The following is a 22,835-nucleotide window of genomic DNA, read 5'->3' as shown; positions in this document are numbered from 1 at the left end:
GGTAAATTTCCTATAAATAACAAGATTTTAGAAACTTCACTCTAAATATCAAATTTCTAGAAAACTTACTCTGCATAGGAAATTTTTAGAAAATTTATTATAATAAAAAAAATGTATTAAAGACTTATTTTTAGAAAATTTATTCTAAATACCAAATTTTTAGAAAATTTACTATAAATAACAAATTTGTAGAAAATGTTTTATAAACAATTTTTTTTTTTTAAATTCACCTAAATACGAAATTTTCAAAAAATTGCTGAAAATACCAAATTATAAGGTAGGCAGGTAGGTATAGTGGCAGCCCGATATTTCAGGCTCACTTAGACTATTCAGTCCATTGAGATACCACAGTGGTGAACTTCTCTCTTATCACTGAATGCTGCCCAATTCTATGTTAAGCTCAATGACAAGGGACCTCCTTTTTATAGCCGAGTCCGAACGGCGTTCCACATTGCAATGAAACCACTTAGAGAAGCTTTGAAACCCTCAGAAATGTCACCAGCATTACTGAGGTGGGATATCCACCGCTGAAAAACTTTTTGGTGTTTGGTCGAAACTGGGTTTGAACCCACGACCCTGTGTATGCAAGGCGGGCATGCTAACCATTGCACCACGGTGGCTCCCTACAAAATTATTAAAAAGTTACCAAATTTTTTGAAAATTTACAATAAATAAAAAATTTTTACAAAGTCTACTAAAATTTTTAGGCAATTTCCTATAAATACCAAATTTTTAGAAAATAACTACGTACAACATTTTTAAAAAATTTCTTATAAATACACAATTGTTAGAAAATGTGCTGAAAACATTTTTTTTTGTAAATTTCCTATAAATAACAAGATTTTAGAAAATTCACTCTAAGTATCAAATTTACTTAGGTTAGGTTAGGTTAGGTTAAAGTGGCAGCCCGATTAAATTTCAGGCTCACTTAGACTATTCAGTCCATTGTGATACCACATTTAACTAAAAGTACCTATTACATATGGGCACTTCTAGTCTTAACCACTGAACCTTCTCTATTATTTACTTTTGTGGAACCAACCAGATTGCTCCAAAAACATTAACAAACTGCTTAAGTTAACGTTTTCCAGGTCAGCCAGTAATCTAAAGCTATATGCTCCTAAAATTCGCTTACGCCTTACACAAAAAGCAGGACACTCACACAAGAGGTGTTTAATTGATTCCTTTTCCTCCACGTCATGACAGCTTATACAATAGTCATTATACTTCGCACCTATAGTTTTTGCAAATTCGCCTATCAGGCACCGACCCGTTATAGCAGATATTAGGAGTGCTATCTGACGCCTTGAGAACACTAGCATATCTAGTGTGCGGTTTAAGTTTAAATGGGGCCATATTTGCTTGGTGTCGTTACAACCCTTGCAATTTTCCCATCGAGTATTGGCCATCATAACAGCCTTCTCACGCAGTAAGAGCTTGCAGGTGGCCAGAGGCATACCAACAGATTCTAGTTCCCCTGGAATATGTAAGGTAGTTCCTAGCCTTGCTAACACATCTGCTTCACAGTTCCCCGGTATGTTCCTATGACCAGGCACCCATATTAGGTGAATATTGTACTGCTCAGCCATCTCGTTGAGAGATTTGCGGCAGTCTATGGCCGTTTTTGAGTTAAGGAACACAGAGTCCAAGGATTTTATTGCAGGTTGACTGTCTGAGTATATATTAATGCCAATATTTGTTGGAACATTACTTCTCAGCCAATTCACCACCTCTCTTATTGCCAATATTTCAGCCTGAAAAACACTACAGTGATTAGGTAATCTTTTCGCTATTCGAATTTCCAGATCTTTAGAATATACTCCGAACCCCACTTGTCCATTCAATTTGGAGCCATCAGTATAGAAATCTATATATCTTTTATTCCCCGGGGTCTGTGTACACCACGCCTCACTGTTGGGAATTAGAGTTTCAAACTTTTTGTCGAAAAGTGGTTTTGCCAGGGTGTAATCCACTACGTTAGGCACATCTGGCATTACTTTGAGGACCGAACTATGACCGTACATTTTTTCCGACCACAGCGATAGCTCGCGCAACCGCACAGCCGTTGTTGCAGCTGACTGTTTGGCCAAAATGTCTAAAGGCAATAGATGTAGCATGACATTAAGGGAGTCTGTTCCTGTCTTACTAAATGCGCCTGAGATACATAAGCTCGCCATACGCTGAACTTTATCTAAACAAGTCGGTTTCTGAAGTGCCGGCCACCAGACTACAACACCATATAGCATTATAGGTCTAACCACTGCCGTGTATAGCCAATGCACAATTTTTGGTCTTAGTCCCCACTTTTTCCCTATTGCCTTTTTGCACGAGTACAAAGCTACCGTGGCTTTTCTCGCCCTCTCTTCAATATTAAGCCTAAAATTCAGCTTCCTGTCCAAAATAACGCCAAGGTATTTTGCACACTCACCAAAGGGAATTTCAGTACCCCCTAAGGAAATGGGCCTAACCGTGGGAGTTTTGCGATCTTTGCAGTACATGACTATTTCTGTCTTTGCTGGATTTACACCAAGACCATTATCTTTCGCCCATTTCTCAGTCATCCGGAGAGCTCTCTGTATAATATCTCTGATTGTGGATGGGAATTTTCCCCTGACTGCTAGCGCCACATCATCTGCGTATGCCACCACTTTTATCCTTTCTTTTTCTAGAGAAACCAGAAGGTTGTTTATAGCAACATTCCAAAGAAGAGGTGATAGAACTCCTCCTTGGGGAGTGCCTCTGTTCACATACCTTTGTATGTTTGCTTGCCCTAGTGCGGCTGAAATACGTCTCTTTATTAGAAGTTCGTCTAACAGCCTAAGTATACCTGGATCGACATTGAGAGTTGTCAGTCCATTTAATATCGAGCTCGGATGGACATTATTGAACGCCCCTTCGATGTCTAGAAACGCCACGATTGTGTATTCTTTGACAGATAGTGAGCTTTCAATAAAGCTGACCAGTTCATGCAATGCGGTCTCAGTAGACCTGCCCTTCGAGTATGCATGCTGTCGTTTCGAGAGCAAACTTGAATCCACGCTAGTTCTAAGATACATGTCTATCATCCTCTCCAGGGTCTTAAGTAGGAATGAGGATAAGCTGATTGGTCGGAAATCCTTCGCACTCGAGTGAGAGGCTTTTCCTGCTTTAGGTATGAAGACGACTTTTGTTTCCCTCCACTTTTCTGGAATATATGCTAAGTTTACACATTGTTTATATATCACCGTCAACCAGGGGATAATTCTTTCAGCCACTGCCTGTAACTCCGCCGGAGTAATTCCATCAGGTCCGGGGGATTTGAATGGTCCAAAGCTATTTAAAGCCCATTTTATTCTAGATTCCGACACAATTTCCTCGATAGGAAGTGATCGCCGAGCCTCTGTTACACCGCCGGAACATGGTTCAACCGTCTGATTTCCAGGGAAGTGTGTGTCCAAAAGTACCTCCAACGTCTCCTCACTGGACGTTGTCCAATTTCCCTCCGATGTTTTAATGAAACCTGGAGCGGTGTTAGTGGATGCTAGTACCTTCCGTAGTCTGGAAGCCTCTGACGTATTCTCAATACTGCTACAGTAATCATCCCAAGAGTTTTGTTGAGACCTTCTCAGTTCTCGTTTATATTCTCTCAGATTCATCTTGTAAGTGTCCCAATCCTCCGGAGCTCTTGTGGACTTTGCTTTGTTAAAGAGCTTCCTGCAGGATTTCCTCATATTACTTAACTCCGTAGTCCACCATGGCGGCCGATTTTTTCCCCTTGGCTTTCCCCTAGGGCAAGCAGCTTTCAGTGAAATGTTGAAGGCCTTCGTAATCCGCTCCACTGCTTGTTCGATATCTTGCACAGTGCTCATATTTGTCTCCGGCATTTCCGGTATCATCAAATTGAACGATTCCCTATACCTATTCCAATCAGCTTTCCTAACATTTGGCGGAAATATGGTCTTTGAAGTACGAACTTAAGACTTATTTTTAGAAACTTTATTCTAAATACCAAATTATTAGAAAATGTCCTACAAACAAAAAATTTTTAGAAAATACGAAATTTTCAGAAAATTTAATCTAAGAGGCAAAATTTTAGAAAATTTACTATAAATAGCAAATTTGTATAAAATTTACTGAAAATACCAAATTAATAGAATGTTACCAAATTTTTTGAAAATTTACAATCAATAAAAATTGTTAGAAATTATACTCATTTTTTTAGAAAATTGACTCTAAATACCAAATTTTTAGAAAATTTACTATGAATACCAATTTTTTAGAAAATTTACTCTTAATACCAAATGTTTAGAAAATTTCCTGTAAATAGCAATTTTATAGAAAATATCGTTTTAATAGCAAATTTTTAGAAAATTCCGTATAAATAGAAAATTTTTACAAAATTTTCCAGAATAGAAAATTTTTACAAATTTTCCCAGAATAGAAAATTTTTACAAAATTTCCCATAATGGAAATTTTTTACAAAATTTTCTATAAATATCAAATTTTACGAAAATTTCCAATGAATAGCACATTTGTAGAAAATTAAAATAATTATATAAAAACACATTTTTAGAACATTTCCTAATAATAACAAATACTTAAGAAAGGCAAATTTTTAGAAAATTTACTATAAATTTTTACAAAAAATTTTATAAAAAAAATTTTACTATTTATAGAAAATTTTAAAAACTTTCTTATTCTACTACTCTAAATAGCAATTTACTAAAATAGCAATTTTTTTTGTTAAATTGTAATAAATTTGATATATATTGTAAATTTTCTATAATTAGCAGATTTTTAGAAAAAAATTGATAAATAGAAAATTGGAAAATTTTCCAAATTTATAAAATATTTACTATAAATAGCAAATGTGTAGAAAATTTTCTATAAATAACAAATTTGTAGCAAATTTTCTATAAATAGCAAATTTTTAAAGAAATTCCTAAAATAGCAAATTTTAAGAAAATTTTTATAAATAGAACATTTTGAAAATTTTCCTATTCTACTCATCTAAATAGCAATATTTTTAGAAAATTTCTTATAAATATAAAATTTTTGGAAAATTTCCTAAAATAGCACTTTTTTTTAGAAAATTTCTAATAAATCAAAAAAATTGAGAAAATTTAGTCTAAATAATAAATTTTTAGAAAATTTCCCATAAATAGAAAATTTGTACAAAATTTTCTATAAATAGCAAATTTTTAGAAAACTTCTTATAAATAGCAATTTTTTCAAAATTTTACAATAAATAGCAAACTTTTAGAAAATAAAACAAATATATATAAAAACACCATTTTAGAACATCACTATTAATATCAAATATTAAGGAAAGGCAAATTTTTAAAAAAATTACTATAAATAGGAAATGCTTAAAAATTTTCCTTAATTTTTTATAAAAATTTACTATTTATAGAAAATAAAAAAAAAATAAAATTTATAAATGGACTAAAATAGCATTTTGTAGAAAATTTACAATAAATAGCAAATTTACGACAAATAGCAAAATTTTCTATAAAAAGCAAAATTTAAGAAAAAATTTATAAATAGAAAATTTTCCAAATTTGTAGAAAATTTATTATAAACAGCAAATTTTTAGAAAATTTACTACAAAAATGAGTAGCAAATTTTTAAGAATATTTATAAAAATATAAAAATGTTAAAAATGTCCTATTCTACTCGTCTAAATAGCAATTTTTTAGAAAATTTCCTATAAAAAGCAATTTTTTCCCTATAAATGGCAAAATTTTTGGAAAATTTCCCATAAATAGCAAGTTTTAGAAAATCTAGTCTAAATAGCAAATTTTTAGAAAATCGAGTCTGACTATAAACTTTTTAGAAAATTTACCCTAATGCGCAAATTTTTAAAAAATTTCCCGTAAGTAACAAATTAAAAAACAAAATCCTATAAATACAAAATTTTTAAACAAAATTTCTGTAACAAAGAAAATATAGAAACTTTTCTGTAAGAATTGACAAATTGTTAGAAAATTTACAGAAACTAATATAATTTTAGAAAATTTCCTATAAACATACAAATTGTAAAAGTATTCTATATTATTTTTACATTCCGATATTATTTTTACATTGCTATTTTTTTCTATAGCAATATAAAAATAATATCCGAAAAATATTAAAATTTTTATTAAATATAATTTTTCAGAAAATTTTATTTTTTGCTAAATAGCAATTTTTTTTAGAAAATTTCCTATAAAAAGCAATTTTTTCCCTATAAATAGCAAAATTTTTGGAAAATTTCCCATAAATAGCAAGTTTTAGAAAATCTAGTCTAAATAGCAAATTTTTAGAAAATCTAGTCTGAATATCAACTTTTTACAAAATTTACCCTAACGCGCAAATTTTTAAAAACTTTCCCGTAAATAATAAATTAAAAAACAAAATCCTATAAATACAAAATTTTTAAACAAAATTTCTGTAAATAACAAAAAATAGAAATTTTTTTAAGAATTGACAAATTGTTAGAAAAATTACAGAAACTATAATAATTTTAGAAAATTTTCTATAAATATACAAATTTTAAAAATATTCTATATTATTTTTACATTCCGATATTATTTTAACATTGCCATTTTTAAAAAATACCAATATAAAAATAATATCGGAATAATATTAAAATTTTTATTAAATATAATTTTTCAGAAAATTTTCTTTTTATAATATAACGTTGGAAAATAAATTTTTATAATTTTTTTTTTAATAAATATAATAAGTGTCACTTTAAGTTGTCCATACTGGCCTCCATGTTCTCAGGCTTTATTATTTCGAAGATTAATTCAAGTGAAAGTTAATATATTGCCTCACATTTGCTACAATAGGCACAAGAATTTTTCTGAAGCCTGTTTTTGTCGTTTGTTAAATTGAATTTCTGTATCCTTTTGTTAAATAGATTTCATTCTATTTATAATACCATCTGCTGCCAGAGTTTGCAAAAAAAAATCGTGGTAGGATATAAATCCTCGCTATCGCTTACAAAATTTTAGCAGGGTTTAAAATGTATTTTCTAAATGATAACATAGCAAAAGCATCACAGCTAATCGTATCTCTTCTTAATAAGGAGTTTATTGTTACTTAATAGACGTAAAAATTGTTTTCGAATTACGTGCTTCCCTTAAAATGTTATCGAATGTAATCTCCCCCCACAGTTTTGAAATCATTACGCATTTATTTTGCTTTCCTTCTAAGCATTTTAATTTAACTGCGAGGGCGGTGAAGAGGAAGCGGGACGCTTATTTGAATTTTCACTTCATTTAGAATGCCATACCCGCATTTCATGAATTTGATTTCAAACCTCATGGGTGTTAACTATTATCCTTTGAATATACAATGCCATAGATCAAACTCAATTTCAAGGTGTTGCACAAAACACCTATCACCATAACCCATTGTCAAGAGTTAAGTAACCCCCCTTTGCATTATCGCTGACTTATCTTCCCGTATCTGTATCATTGCTTTTAATAGTCCCTTACTTTGGGTCATATCTTAATTGTATTCGTTTGGAGAAAAGGGCAAAGCAAAATCTAATTGCTTTAAGAAATGTGTTTATTTTTTTTTCTCTTTCAAAGCATAAATTATCCAGGATCCCAGAGTGGGAATACTGACATATTCAAGATAAATTTACAGCAGTAAAATTGAGATAGGATATGCAACTCCTTAGGTAAATAAACATTTTTAGGGAAAATAAATAATTGAGGATATTTGTTTGTATCTTCTTTTGTTATCCTTTAATTGAGATCTTAATTAAAAATTTCAATTATTTCCAAGGATAATATTTTCGGTTTATTACCAGAACAAAAAAAATCGCCATTACTGTAGTGATATCAATCATTTGAATTATCTGAAGATTTATTATTATTAAGGGTATAAGAAAATGCTAATGCAAAGGTTGTCCAATAAAAACAAACAAAAAAAAAAACAAACATTATATTTAAATATATTTTAATGCTTTCAAATCTGCATATCTTGAAGTATTTTATTATTTGTACATTAACAAGAATAAAACAAATAAATGTAGATCTTCTTTAGTTGATTTCGTAGATCTTATCCTTGAAGTGTTCACCCTGCTGAAGTGTGAAAAATCCAATAAAAATATATTCCATGCGAGAGTCTTTATAATATCCCATGTAAATATTTACATAGGATATTTACATTCGTAAATTTGTATGCAACTTCTGATGTTTGAATATGGAGGAAACATTTACAGAAATATTCAGGTGAAATTGATATTTTAAATAAATATTCTCGTAATATGATTACTTATACTAGATAGGAACATACTGACGTATACATTATATTAAATATTAATTTCAAGGACTTTGGGTGGTATGAGCGATGCAAATTGTACAAACGATGTTATACACAACGTATACATAACAATGTTCCTTATAATCACAATAGTGGATGGTATAATAATTTAAAAAAAATATATAAACATAAAACATACTTTAAATTCAATTAGAAATGAAAATAAATCATTGCTTTTAGTATAAATTGTGAAATTTTTCCAAGATAAATATATTTCCTACAACAGTTTTTACAAACATTTACAGAAAAATTGAGATATGATGGATATTTCAAATAAATCTATTGTATTAATATTATTTATACAAAATGGGAACATTCTGACGTATAAGTAATATTAAATATTAATTTCAAGTACCTTGGGTGGTATGAGTGATTCAAATTGTACAAACGATATTATACACAACGTATACATAATTTTAATTTTTTTTTGGGTTATATGGTTAATATAAATTCACAGATTATTGTTCTTTATAATCACAATGGTGGTTGGTGTAATAATTTAAAAATATATAAATATAAAAAATAATAAAATATAATTGAAATTCAATTTGAAATGCAAATAAAAAAAACGTGTTTCGTATACTAAATTGTGAAATTTTTCCTAAATATATTCCCTTCAACAATTTTTACAAACATTTACAGAAAAATTCAGATATGATGGATATTTGAATTACATCTTCTCGTATTATTAGTATGTACACAAAATGGGGACATTCTGACGTATAAGTAATATTAAATATTAATTTCAAGTACCTTGGGTGGTATGTGTGATTCAAATTCTACAAACGATGTTATACATAACGTATACATAATTTTAATTATTTTTGGTTATATGGCTAATATAAATTCACAGATTAATGTTCTTTATAATCGCAATAGTGGATGTTATAAAAATTTTAAATTGAAATTTTGAAAAATAAATATAAAAATTATAAAAAAAATATTTGAAATTAAATTTTGAAATTGAAAATAAAACAAGAAAAGTATTCATTATGCTGATGTGCGAAAATTTTCGATTTTCAAGCCCAAAATCAATCTCCAAAATCAAATCTTCTCGTATTAATATTATTTATACAAAATAGGGACATTCTGGCGTATAAGTAATATTAAATATTAAGTTCAAGTACTTTGGGTGGTATGAGCGATTCAAATTGTACAATAATGTTATACACAACGTATACATAATTATACCCTAAATCACATAGTGGTCAGGGTATAATAACTTTGATCTGCCTACCAGAAATATTGATTTTAGACACCATAAAATATATACCAATCGACACAGAATCATATCCTGAGTCGATCTAGCGCTTGGTGTCCATCTGTCTGTCCACGTATTTCCGGTCGCAATTATTATCCGATTTTGATTAGATTTAGTACAGAGTAATTTTTGGGCATAAGGACAAACGCTATTGAATTTGGAAGAAATCGGATCACATTTAGCTATAGCTCCCATATATATGTAACGCCCGATTTCGACAAATGGGGTCACGTTGTGATTTTTTTACTAACCTATCTTCGATCGTCAAATTTGTCACAAAGTAATTTTTTGCATCGCCCTTCAAGTCTGCAAAATTTCATCGAAATCGGTTCAGATTTAGATATAACAGGTTATCACAATGGACTGAATAGTCTAAGTGAGCCTGAATCTTAATCGGGCTGCCACTTTAACCTAGATATAACAGGTTGGCTGATAAGTCCCCGGTCTAACAAAGAAAAACACATTTTTTTGTCAAAATTCGTTTTTATTATTCAACATAGTTCCCTTAAAAAGCGATACACCGATTATAACGACCTTCCAATTTTTGGATACCATTTTGGTAGTACTCCTTCGGTTTTGCCTCAAAATAGGCCTCAGTTTCGGCGATCACCTCTTCATTGCAACCAAATTTTTTCCCTGCGAGCATCCTTTTGAGGTCTGAGAATAAGAAAAAGTCGCTGGGGGCCAGATCTGGAGAATACGGTGGGTGGGGAAGCAATTCGAAGCCCAATTCATGAATTTTTGCCATCGTTCTCAATGACTTGTGGCACGGTGCGTTGTCTTGGTGGAACAACACTTTTTTCTTCTTCATATGGGGCCGTTTTGCCGCGATTTCGACCTTCAAACGCTCCAATAACGCCATATTATAGTCACTTTTGATGGTTTTTCCCTTCTCAAGATAATCGATAAAAATTATTCCATGCGCATCCCAAAAAACAGAGGCCATTACTTTGCCAGCGAACTTTTGAGTCTTTCCACGCTTCGGAGACGCTTCACCGGTCGCTGCCCACTCAGCCGACTGTCGATTGGACTCAGGAGTGTAGTGATGGAGCCATGTTTCATCCATTGTCACATATCGACGGAAAAACTCGGGTGCATTACGAGTTAACAGCTGCAAGCACCGCTCAGAATCATCAACACGTTGTTGTTTTTGGTCAAATGTGAGCTCGCACGGCACCCATTTTGCACAGAGCTTCCGCATATCCAAATATTGATGAATGATATGACCAAAACGTTCCTTTCATATCTTTAAGGCCTCTGCTATCTCGATCAACGTCATTTTACGGTCATTCAAAATCATTTTGTGGATTCTTTTGATGTTTTCGTCGGTAACCACCTCTTTCGGGCGTCCACTGCGTTCACCGTCCTCCGTGCTCATTTCACCACGCTTGAATTTTGCATACCACTCAATTACTGTTGATTTCCCTGGGGCAGAGTCCAGAAACTCATTATCAAGCCAAGTTTTTGATTCCACCGTATTTTTTACCTTCAGAAAACAGTATTTTATCAACACACGAAATTCCTTTTTTCCATTTTTTTTCACAATAACAAAAGTTGCTTCACAAAAGACGCTCTATCTTACAAACTAATTGACTAACAGACGTCAAATTTTGACACGAATCATTTGAAGGTTGGTACTATATAAAAATAATATGCATTTAATACTAGCGACGCCATCTATGTGTCAGACCGGGGACTTATCAGCCAACCTGTTAAAATACTCGTAATACAAAGAAAATCCATTAATTTGTAATATTTTGCAAAATAAATTAAATATCACCAAAAGTAAATTATTAAATTATTTACCATTCCCAAATAATTCCCATATCATTTACTTATCTCCTTAAATATACAAGACTCTGCGGTATTCTTCTTAAACCTATGCAGTCATGTGAAAACCAACACATGTTAAGACTGCATTATGGAACCATGAAAAATATCCTTAAACTTTCGATGGCATAATAAGAATTGGCACGTACTCGTATACTACGCATAAACGCATACTCATGTATGGTACGAGCATTTACGTTCTCACTAAAACAATTGTGACAAAGTTGCCCCCCTCCAGAAGCAAGAAAAAAACCCAAAACTTTTATGCCATTGTCTATTCAGTCTTTCAGTTTTTATGACATTGAAACATTGTCTGCATGAAATCGAAATAATGGGGAATTCTATACACGCACACACTTACACAGTATTTCAAATCCCAGGTGTGGCATTTGATGTCACGTTATCATCGACGTGATTCCTTTGTACCATAAGTTTTCTGTGACTTTTTTTCAACTTTTAATCTAATGAAGAAATTGCAAAACAAAAAAAAAGATGGAATTTTTCTCAGACAAGTTGTTAATTTCGTTTGACCTTAAGGAATAACATTTCAATTCCTTTGATGAAAAAGTTGAAAAACAAAAAACCAAAAGAAGATGTTTTGATAGATAATAATATATTCTTGGGAAATTTAAAAAATAAATTATTTAAAAATTTTTTAGGAGATTTAAATTTTAAATACTTTCGTAAGATAATTTAAATTTATTTGGTGGGAAATATTAAAAATAAGACTTTTTTTGGATACATAGGTTGGATGATATGCAATACAATAAAGTAAAGCTCTCTATTGTTTACTTTTCTGTAGAAATATAATTTTGACAAAATTTTCCATAGACATAAAGTTGTGACAAACTAAAATGTTGAAAAATGTTCCAATAAATAAAATTTTGCCACAGTCTTCTATATAACTTAAATCTTGACTAAATTGTCTATAGAAATAAAATGTTGACTAAATTTTCTATAGAAATAAAATTTTGACTCAATTTTCTATAGAAATAAAAATTTGACAAGATCGTCTATAGAAATAAAATTTCGGCAAAATTTTCTATAGAAATAAAATTTTGACAAAATTTTCTATGGAAATAAAATTTTGACAAAATTTTCTATGGAAATAAAATTTTGGCAAAATTTTCTATAGAAATAAAATGTTGACAAAACCTTCTATATAAATAAAATGTTGACAAAGTTTTCTATAGAAATCAAATGTTGACAAAAATTTCTATATAAATAAATTGTTGAAAAAGTTTTCTATAGAAATAAAATTCTGACAAAATATTTTATAGAAATAATATATTGAGAAAACTTTCTATGGAACTAAAATTCTGACAAAATTTTCTATATAAATAAAATCTTGAAAAATTTTTTTATAGAAATAAAATTTTTACAAAATTTTCTATCGAAATAAAATTTGACAAAATGTTCTATAAAAATAAAATGTTGACAAATTTTCTATCGATATAAAATTTTGACAAAATTTTCTATAGAAATAATATTTTGACAAATTTTCTATGAAAATAAAATTTTGACAAAATTTTCTATAGAAATAAAATTCGGACACTTGTCCATAGAAATAAAATGTTGACTAAATTTTCTATAGAAACAAAATTTTGACAAATTTTTCTATGGAAATACAATTTTGACAAAATTTTCAATGGAAATAAAATTTTGACAAAATTTTCTATAGAAATAAAATTTTGACAAAATTTTCTATAGAAATAAAATTTTGATAAAATTTTCTATAGAAATAAAATGTTGACAAAGTTTTCTATAGAAATAAAATTGTGACAACATTTTCTATAGAAATAAAACATTGAGAAAACTTTCTATGGAACTAAAATTCTGACAAAAATTTCTATAGAAATAAAACATTGAGAAAACTTTCTATGGAACTAAAATTCTGACAAAATTTTCTATCGATATCAAATCTTGACAAATTTTTCTATGGAAATAAAATTTTTACAAAATTTTCTATGGAAATAAAATTTTGATAAAATTTTTTTATAGAAATAAAATGTTGGCAAATTGTCTACGGAAATAAAATGTTTTCAAAATTTTCTATCGAAATGAAATATTGACAAAATTTTCAATGGAAATAAAATTCTGACAAAATTTTCTATTGATATAAAATTTTACCAAAAATTTCTATGAAGATAAAATTTTGAAAAATTTTCTATGAAAATAAAATTTGGACAAATTTTCTATGAAAATAAAATTTGGACAAATTTTCTATGAAAATAAAATTTGGACAAATTTTCTATGAAAATAAAAATTTTACTAAATTTTCTACAGAAATAAAATTATGACAAAATTTTTTATAGAAATAAAATTTTGACAAAATTTTCTATAGAAATAAAATTTTGACAAAACTTTCTATACAAATAAAATGTTCACAAAGTTTTTTATAGAAATAAAATTCTGACAAAATTTTATATAGAAATAAAATTCTGGCAAATTTTTCTATAGAAATAAAATTTTGACAAATTTGTCTATGGAAATAAAATTTTTACAAAATTTTCTATGGAAATAAAATTTTCTATAGAAATAAAATTTTGGCGAATTGTCTACGGAAATAAAATTTTATCAAAATTTTCTATCAAAATGAAATAGTGACAAAATTTTCAATGGAAATAGAATTCTGACAACATTTTCTATGGAAATAAAATTTTGACTAATTTTCTATGAATATAAAAATTTGGCAAAATTTTCTATAGAAAATGAATGTTGACAGAAATTTCTATAGAAATAAAATTTTGACAAAATTTTATAAAGAAATAAAATTTTGACAAAATTTTATAAAGAAATAAAATTTAGCCAAAATTTTTCTGTGGGAATAAAATTTCGACAAATTTTCTAAAGAAATAAAATCTTGACAGAATTTTCTAAAGAAATAAAATCTTGACAAAATTTTCTATGAAAATAAAATTTTGACAAAATTGTCTATAGAAATAAAATGTTACGAAAATGTTCTATGGAAATAAAATTCTCCCGAGTAAAAATTGATTGATCAAATTTGACTCAATCTAATCATATCTAATTACTATGGAATTAGATCTGATCAAACCCAATATTGGCCTAGATCTAATGTCTTAGATATGATTATATTTATCCTTATATATAGTTGGATCTGATGTTAGATCTCGTAATATGTGCAATTATATATTATTATATCGAATTCTGTCTCATCATAACTAGGTAAATCTGCTTAGATCTAAAGTGGCCATTTTTGAGATCTAATCATATCTAATTGGATCCCCTAATTTTTAGACGGGCTGACTAAAGTTTCTATCGAAATAAAATTATGTATCGATACAAAATTTTTTATAGAAATAAAATTTTGACAAAGTTTTCTATATAATTAAAACCTTGACAAAATTTTTCTATGGAAATAAAATCTTGACAAAATTTTCTGTGGAAATAAATTTTTGACAAAATTCTCTATCGAAATAAATGTTTGACAAAATTCTCTATAGAAATAAAATTTTTGATAGATATATAATTTTAACTTAATTTTCTATAAAAATAAAATTTTGACAAAATTTTTTATAGAAATAATATATTGGAATTTAAAATTTAATTTAATATAAAAAAATTACACTTAGTTAAACCAAATTTTCCACTTATTCTAGAATATCCCATATGTATACACATGCATATGTAAGAAACTTGCCCTGTTGACAAAGTTATTATAACATTATTCAGTCAGCAACATTTTTATGGAGAAATTCTGTATCCTCCAAACGCTTTGCTCTTGCCAATGTCATTTTATACTAGCATTTACATCCAGCATGGCATCCTCCTTTTTCAAGTTTTCATATCCTTTGTTTTTGCCAGTTTCTTCTTCTTCTTGTGGTAGAGTATACAATTTGCAAAAGAATTTTAAGCAAATATATATATAGTTTATTGCTGCCATAGAGAAGAGAAAACATAAAGGATCATATTCAAGAAATTAAATAAAACTTATAACTGAATTTCGTATTTATTTAAACACATGTAATTGCATAATAAAAATTTTATGAATACGCAAACAAAAAAGTATTTGTAAACGAAAGATTTTTGTTTTTTGCTATGGTAAATATCTAAGGGAATAAATGCAAGTGATAGTCGATTTTTTCTGACTCAATTACCAAATTAATTGATTCGATTAATTTTTTAATTACTCCAATCAAGAAAATGAAAACAGCAATCCCAGAAATAATTGATAATTAACATATTGTGCATTTTTTAATTGCTTCGATTTAAAATTTAAATGATAATAATTTTTAATTATTAATTTAATAATAATTGTTTTACCTATAGATTATATTTCGATTTGAGCCAAAAATTATGTAAAAACCAATTTTTTCCGCACTCAGAAGTAGACGTGATAGACACATAGTGTCGTCTTTGGCAATAATGCTCAGGGCCGGCCCCTGTGTCGATCTACCCATGTATGTTCATCCGTCCGTCTGTCTGTGAAGTCTAGGTCGCAGTTTTAGTCCAATCGACTTCAAATTTAGCACAAGTGTGTGTTTTGCACAAGGCCTCGCCGGACTTTAGACTTACCTTACTTGTTTTTTAATTGATGTTCACCAATTGATATTATTTTGGTGATATTTTTTCTACAAATTTCGGAGGCGTAAAATTTATTTACCAAAAAATTACATACAGCGTATGCGAATTGTTATTAGATTAATTGTACAACAAATCGCATAATACAATATGTATTTTATTCGTATCCACCGAACACAACGTTTATTAAAAATTATAGCAGCATGATTTTGGGAATTAGATTCAAAAATTTTGGCAGCAATTAAAAACAAAAATATGAATAAATGTCAAGATTTAAAAAATTATATTTTGATAATTTAGGGGCTAAGTTTAAGTCGAAATGAGCCGAGATAAATGACGGAGGTATCGAATGCTAACAAAAAATCAGCGACTACATTCTCTGCACCCCACTCGCTTTTGACAATAACGAGATATCTAATTACCAGTAAGAGATCTGATCATCAAAAGAGAGAGAGAGAAGATCACAATTACTTTGAGTATAAGGACATAAAATTTATTTTCATGTTAGCCCGTTAGCGAAACAAGCGATTAACGTCCAAATTTATTTATTTATTTGTAATTAATTATTTTCGAGCTTTATGGACCAAAAAGATTATGGAACTTGATAAGATTTCTTTCACTTTTGCTTTTGGCAAAATTTCACACTCTTATGCTCTATCTACAATTTCTCCCCCTTTCCCCATTTAACACCTCAAACCAAAGTTAATGATTTTCTTCTTACAAAGACCCTATTGAACCGGTAGTTATTAATATCGATGTTTGAATAATTTGTCTAGTTTTCACTGCACCAAGAACCCAAGTAATATGTGAAAACTATGGTTGTATCCCTAAAAGTGATAAATTTTATTTTAACAAAAAAAGAAATGTTCAATGTCACAGGAAGTAATAGTTTTTATGTGTCAATACATGTAACTCCCACACAACAGAAATACAAAAAATTTTATGATATATACAATTTTTCTTATATAGTAGGCTAAAAGCCATATGAAATTTTATGTGATTTCAGTTTCTGATTCTTTTATACAGGAATATAAAACTGGTGAGAGCCAAAGAGTATGTAGTAGGAGACGGTCGATATATGCGATTTTTTTATTTGCTACTCTCCAATTGGGACAACCCACAGTGCGTATGATTTATGTGGAATTTTTTATACAGTTATTCGCCCTTTTGACTCTCGGTCGCTCTCTCATTTCAAGGTTCACACAATTTATTATTGCTTATACGTCTCAATGGGTCATAGCAATTTCGTATATATACATATATTTTTCCACATTTTTTGGTACAATTCTTTTTTCACACGAAAATGGCACAACATTTATCATGTTTTTTTTATTTCATGTTTTTTTTTGTATTGATACTGAAATCATGGTTATTGTCCATAATGTCACAAATGTATTGCTGATGTTTTTTTTTTTTTCTTCATATAAAAGAACAACTTTCAACAAACAATTTGTTTTAAAGAGAATTCAAAGAAAATCACAATATCCAGTGTTAAGAACTTCAGGGAAAAAAATCACCAAAATAGTTTCAATTTAAAATTGGATTAAAATCAGAGAGGGCCACCTATTTTGTCAAAAATTTATTTCTATAGAAAATTTTGTCAAAATTTTATTTCTATTGAAAATTTTGTCAAAATTTTATTTCTATAGAAAATGTCGTCAAAATCTTATTTCTATAGAAAATTTTGTCAATATTTTATTTGTGTAGAAAATTTTGTCAAAACTTTATTTCTATAGAAAATGTTGTCAAAATTTTATTTTTATAGAAAAATTTGTCAAAATTTTATTTCTATAGAAAATTTTGTCAAAATTTTATTTCTGTAGAAAATTTTGTCAAAATTTTAGTTCTTTAGAAAATGTTGTCAAAATTTTATTTTTATATAAAATTTTGTCAAAATTTTATTTCTATTGAAAATTTTGTCAAAATTTTATTTCTCTGGGAAATTTTGTCAAAATTTTATTTCTTTTGAAAATTTTTTCAAAATTTTATTTCCACAGAAAACTTCGTCGAAATTTTATTTCTATAGAAAATTTTGGTCAAAATGTGATTTTTTTTTGAAAATTTTGTCAAAATTTTATTTATATAGAAAATGTTGTCAAATTTTATTTCTTTAGAAAATTTTGTCAAAATTTTATATCTTTAGAAAATTTTGTCAAAATGTTATTTCTCTAGAAAATTTTGTCAAAATTTTATTTCTTTAGAAAATTTTGTCAAAATTTTATTTCTTTAGAAAACTTTGTCAAAATTTTATTTCTGTAGAAAATTTTGTCAAAATTTTATTTCTATTGAAAATGTTGTCAAAATTTTATTTTTATAGAAAATTTTATTTCTATAGAAAAGGTTGTCAAAATTTTGTTTGTACAGAAAATGTTGTCAAAATTTTATTTCTATTGAAAATGTTGTCAAAATTTTATTTTTATAAAAAAATTTATCAAAATTTTATTTCTTTAGAAAATTTTGTCAAAATGTTATTTCTATAGAAAATTTTGTCAAAATTTTATTTCTATAGAAAATGTTGTCAAAATTTTATTTTTATAGAAAATTTTGTCAAAATTTTATTTCTATAGAAAATTTTGTCAAAATTTTATTTCTGTAGAAAATTTTGTCAAAATTGTATTTCTTTAGAAAATGTTGTCATAATTTTACTTCTTTAGAAAATTTTGTCAAAATGTTATTTCTATGGAAAATTTTATTTTTATAGAAAATTTGTCAAAATTTTATTTCTATAGAAAATGTTGTCTAAATTTTATTTCTTTAGAAAATTTTGTTAAAATTTTATTTCTATAGAAAACTTTTTTCAAAATGTTATTTCTTTATGAAATGTTTTTTATTATATTATATTTCCAAAATGTTGTAAAAATTTTATTTCTATAAAAAATTTTGCCAAATTTTATTTCTATAGAAACGTTTGCCAAAATGTTATTTCTATAGAAAATTTTGTAAAACTTTTATTTCTTTAGAAACTTTTGTCAAAATTTTATTTCTATAGAAAATGTCGTCAAAATCTTATTTCGATAGAAAATTTTGTCAATATTTTATTTGTGTACAAAATTTTGTCAAAATTTTATTTCTATAGAAAATGTTGTCAAAATTTTATTTTTAGAGAAAATTTTGTCAAAATTTTATTTCTATAGAAAATTTTGTCAAAATTTTATTTCTGTAGAAAATTTTGTCATAATTTTATTTCTTTAGAAAATTTTGTCAAAATGTTATTTCTATGGAAAATTTTATTTTTATAGAAAATTTGTCAAAATTTTATTTCTATAGAAAATGTTGTCTAAATTTTATTTCTTTAGAAAATTTTGTTAAAATTTTATTTCTATAGAAAACTTTTTTCAAAATGTTATTTCTTTATGAAATGTTTTTTATTATATTATATTTCCAAAATGTTGTAAAAATTTTATTTCTATAAAAAATTTTGTCAAAATTTTATTTCTATAGAAACGTTTGCCAAAATGTTATTTCTATAGAAAATTTTGTCAAAATTTTATTTCTTTAGAAACTTTTGTCAAAATTTTATTTCTATAGAAAATGTCGTCAAAATCTTATTTCGATAGAAAATTTTGTCAATATTTTATTTGTGTAGAAAATTTTGTCAAAATTTTATTTCTATAGAAAATTTTGTCAAAATTTTATTTCTGTAGAAAATTTTGTCAAGATTTTATTTCTATAGAAAATTTTGTCAACATTTTATTTCGATAGAAAATTTTGTCCAAATTTTATTTCGATAGAAAATTTTGACAAAATTTTATTTCTATAGAAAAAATTTTTATTTCTATAGAAAATTTTGTCCAAATTTTATTTCTTTATGAAATCTTGTTAAAATTTTATTTCTATATTTCCAAAATGTTGTCAATTTTTTTTTTTGTAGAAAATTTTGTCATAATTTTATTGCTTTTGAAAATTTTGTCAAAATTTTATTTCTTTTGAAAATTTTATTAAAATATTAGAAATAGAAGATTTTGTCAAAATTTTATTTCTTTAGAAAATTTTGTCAAAATTTTATTTCTTTAGAAAATTTTGTCAAAATTTTATTTCTATAGAAAATTTTGTCAAAATATTATTTCTATACATAATTTTGTCACAATTTTATTTCTTTAGAAAATTTTGTCAAAATTTTATTTCTTTAGAAAAGATTTCCAAAATTTTATTTCTTTAGAAAATTTTTCCAAAATTTTATTTCTTTAGAAAAATTTGTCAAAATTTTATCTCTACAGAAAACTTTGTCAAAATTTTATTTCTATATACAATTTTTTCAAAATTTTATTCAAACGGACACAGAGAGATCAACTTACGGGCCGTTCCTGAGCATTGCCAAAGACACCATGTGTCCGTCTCGTCTCCTAATATGGCATAATTAGCTTTTATAAACATGCATTGGTTCGGAAAATTCATAAAAAATATAAACTCTTATATATATTTACAAGAAAATTAGTTCGTCTTAATAATTTTACATAAATTGAACAATTTATTGCCTTAATGAAAGAATTAATTGAGTTTTACAATCAAAATCAATTAATATTTTAATCGTTTATTAAAATATATTATTTTATTTTATATTATTTTTTATTTCGAATTTTTTCCTGTTTATATGTATATTTTCCAAGGGACCTTTTGTGTTTTAAGGCAATTTTAAAATTCCTAAAAAAAACTTTTACATGTGTTATCCTTACAATCTATACATTGTTTTTATTTAGACAAAATTTAATAAATTTTCCATAATTAAGTTTCTAAGAAGAAAAAGAAGTTTAGCCTTGTCATATCATCTTCTTCAAAGGCAATAGGTAGGTCAAAAAATCACAGAAGAATATTCACCCATCTCAAAATTGAAATTGTTGAACAATTTGCTTTCGCAACACATTATTGTGCTATTGAAATACGATTCAGAAATTTAGAAAATATGTAATTAAATTCTAAAAGACCACATGGTTTCAGGCTTTACGTTATTTTCAATTATCCAGCATCTAAAAGGCAGGACCATATTATCTTAACCCACAAAAGCATAAATACACGTACACACGTGCCCAATTTCTCGAATATCCACACGAACCTCAAGTGACCAACACATTTTAATTAATTTTTCTTTCGCCCAAGCGGAAAATCTATAAAATTTTCAAATTTTCCCGGATATTCAGTGTGGATGGTCAGATGAGTTTTTTTTTACTTTGCATTTGAACAAATTAATTTATGAAAAGTGTTGGCATGTTTTTGGCATCTGAACTCCTTCTTTTCCGCCTCCTCCTGCACATTTCAACGCCTTTCATTATTTTGCGTAGGAAAATTTCTCTCTGAAACCCTATAAATTCCACCAACACCATCTGTTAACATAGTAAAATGCAATTTTAAAATCACTCAAAATACCCTAAAGCAGAAGGCCGATATACTCTTACACACACACACCCATCACACCAACGCAGTCTCACACAGCCATAATCGTTGAGATGAAGAGGAAATTGTGGAAGCGGAAACACATTAACCCATATATACGTATGTATTCAGACATATAAGGGTACACCAAATACCTCTCCATATCCCTGGCTTAGAGGTGGTGTTATACAATTCTAGTTTCACACTCTTTACATTGGGCTGCTCTCTATAAATGAAACACTAATTGTTACTGACATTTTTAACCCTAATGCCATTAATTATTGTCACCATAAATACTTCCGCATGGGTGTAAGTGCATAACGGGAGAAAGTTGAACGTGTGTGGGGGGAGGGTGAGGTATATTACCACAACAAGGACTAAAATGTATATAAGAAAACAGTTCACAACTGCACTGTGGTATAATGAAAAGAATTCAAGAAATAGAATTTTAAAATATATAGTGTATGTACAGGGTGACTGATATATAATACAACGCGATCGTAAATTCTTCAAAATTCTCCAGACGCAAAAGTCCAACCGGTTGAGATTCAGATTTTCTATAGAAATAAAATTTTTACAAAATTTTCTATAGAAATATAAGTTTGGCAAAATTTTCTATAGAAATAAAATTTCCTATAGAAATAAAATTTTGACAAAATTTTCTATAGTAATAAAATTTTGACAAAATTTTCTATAGAAATAAAAATTTGACAACACTTTTTATAGAAACAAAATTTTGACAAAATGTTCTGTAGAAACAAACTTTTGAAAAAATTTTCTATAGAAATAAAATTTTGACAAAATTCACTATAGTAATAAATTTGTACAAAATTTTCTATAGAAAAAAATTTTGAGAATATTTTCTATAGAAATAAAATTTTCAGAAAATTTTCTAAAGAAATAAAATTTTGACAAAATTTCCTGTAGAAACAAAATTTTGACAAAAGTTTCTATAGAAATAAAATTTTGACAAAATTTACTATAGAAATAAAAATTTTGACAAAATTTTCTATAGAAATAAAATTTTGACAAAATTTTCTATAAAAATAAAATGTCGACAAAATTTTCTATAGAAATAAAATTTTGACAAAATTTACTATAGAAATAAAATTTTGACAAAATTTTCCATAGAAATAAAATTTTCTATAGAAATAAAATTTTGACAAAATTTACTATAGAAATAACATTTTGACAAAATGTTCTGCAAAAACAAAATTTTCTATAGAAATAAAATTTTGACAAAATTTTCTATAGAATTAAAATATTGACAAAATTTTCCATAGAAATAAAATCTTGACAAAATTTTCTATAGAAATAAAATTTTGTCAAAATTTTCTATAGAAATAAAATGTTGACAAAATTTTCTATAGAAATAAAATTTTGACAAAATTTTCTATAGAAATTAAAGTTTGACAAAATTTTTTATAGAAATAAAAATTTTGACACAATTTTCTAAAGAAATAAAATTTTGTCAAAATTTTCTATAGAAATAAAATGTTGACAAAATTTTCTATAGAAATAAAATTTTGACCAA

General features: G+C 27.2%; 1 protein-coding gene across 2 annotated transcripts in view; it reads left to right on the top strand.

Moving 5' to 3' along the window:
* The window catches only part of mgl (low-density lipoprotein receptor-related protein megalin), a 752,690-nt gene that overhangs the window by 649,328 nt on the left and 80,527 nt on the right, over window positions 1-22,835 (top strand). The gene's annotated exons all lie outside the window — the stretch shown is intronic.

Source organism: Haematobia irritans, chromosome 3 (assembly GCF_050003625.1).
Source record: "Haematobia irritans isolate KBUSLIRL chromosome 3, ASM5000362v1, whole genome shotgun sequence".
Taxonomy (NCBI): Eukaryota; Metazoa; Arthropoda; class Insecta; order Diptera; family Muscidae; genus Haematobia; species Haematobia irritans.
The sequence above is the reverse complement of the archived record's forward strand: the minus strand, read 5'-3'. Positions and strand labels throughout refer to the sequence as shown.